The sequence below is a fragment of the Phacochoerus africanus genome, chromosome 9 (genome assembly GCF_016906955.1).
Source record: "Phacochoerus africanus isolate WHEZ1 chromosome 9, ROS_Pafr_v1, whole genome shotgun sequence".
NCBI lineage: Eukaryota > Metazoa > Chordata > Mammalia > Artiodactyla > Suidae > Phacochoerus > Phacochoerus africanus.
This window is the reverse complement of record NC_062552.1, coordinates 79,529,181-79,530,764: the sequence shown is the minus strand read 5'-3', so window position 1 is coordinate 79,530,764 and position 1,584 is coordinate 79,529,181.

The window sequence follows — 1,584 nt, the reverse complement described above, 5'->3', positions numbered from 1 at the left end:
CTTTTTGCCTTTTCTTGAGCTGCTCTTGTGGCATATGGAGGTTCCCAGGCTAGGGGTCGAATTGGAGCTGTAGCCACCAGCCTACGCCACGGGTGACAGCAACACAGGATCTGAGCCATGTCTGTGACATCTACCACAGGTCAGGGCAATGCCGGATCCTTAACCCACTGGGCAAGGCCAGGGATCGAACCCGCAACCTCCTGGTTCCTAGTCAGATTTGTTAACCACCGCGCCATGACAGGAACCATTTTTTTTCTTCTTTTCTTTTTCTTTCTTTCTTCTTCTTTTTTTTTTAAATTTTACTTGTATTCCTGAAATGACTGCCACCGGACCCAGAGGAGGTCAGGTTGAGGGGAGGTTGCCCTAAGTGCATCTATCAGCTGTTTGGTAGGCTCTTCAGTCTCTCCCCTCCGAGAATGCTTTGATCACAGCATACCTGGCTTCTCCTGTGCGTCCCCAGGCTGAGCCCTCAACGGTTTCTTTTGATCCTCATTGAAGGAGGAACACTAACCCAGTCTCCCCTACACTAAACTTCCCTCTCCTACATCACCTCCAAGTACTTTCACACCTCACATTCCACTCCCAGCTCCGCTCACCTCTTGGGAGCCAGTTCCAGCTTCCCTGAAAATCAGATTGATAGGTTCCCAGGAGGATGGAGACAATCCTCCCAAACCCCAAATGTGGCTGTTCACCTTGGAGACCTGCTGTGGACACCCTCTCCCAGAACGTGGAGGCTCAGGTTGGGCAGCAAGAAACAATGGCCTATGGAAAACAACTGCCTGCATTGATTAACCACCTACAAGGATTAATTGCCCTCTGTCATGGGACTTGACCCCCTCTCCCTCCCTTGACCTTCCCCACCTCCTTCGTCGTTCCTGCCACAAGTTCCCGCCATGAACTCCAGTCACAGATTCCTGCGGCAGATCCTTTATAAGCCTGGCACCTCCTCACAGTCAGAGCTGGTGCCATCTTGAGCTCAGCCCGTGCCCCTCTGATGCCTTAATAAATCTCTTTTGCTTTATTAACTTGGCCTTGTGCATTCCTCCCTTGGCAAACCTAACACAGATGATTCCTTGCAAGCAGATGAATAATAATTGCCCCCTGACCCCGCATAATCATCAAAGGCTTTAAGGAACCCAGATGTAATAAACAAACAATCAAAACAAAACCCAAACAAACACAAAAACCCCACCAACAACCAAAAAAACACTCTCCCTCTTCAGAAGCCTCCAGTTAGAGCGGAATGGGCAGCGGCCTGGGAGTTGAGAAAGTCCTATTTTCACACTGGCTCTGCCACTAAGAAATTCTGTGACCCTGAGCTTAATTCCTGGGCCTCACTGACCTCCTTTGAAGTGTCTGGGAGCTGGCAGCGTTGGTGGAATGCACAAAATAAAAACAACTAGCAAATTTAGAGTGATAAAACACATCCAGCTGTAACCTTCTCTGATGGAGGGCTCTGTGCTTGCTTATAAAAAGCTGAAATGGGGCTTCCCATGGCTTTTTGTCAACTCTACTCTACCAGAATAATCTTTAAAACACAAAGCTAGTTCAGTGTCTGTGCTCTCCATCCCCACCCCCACCTAA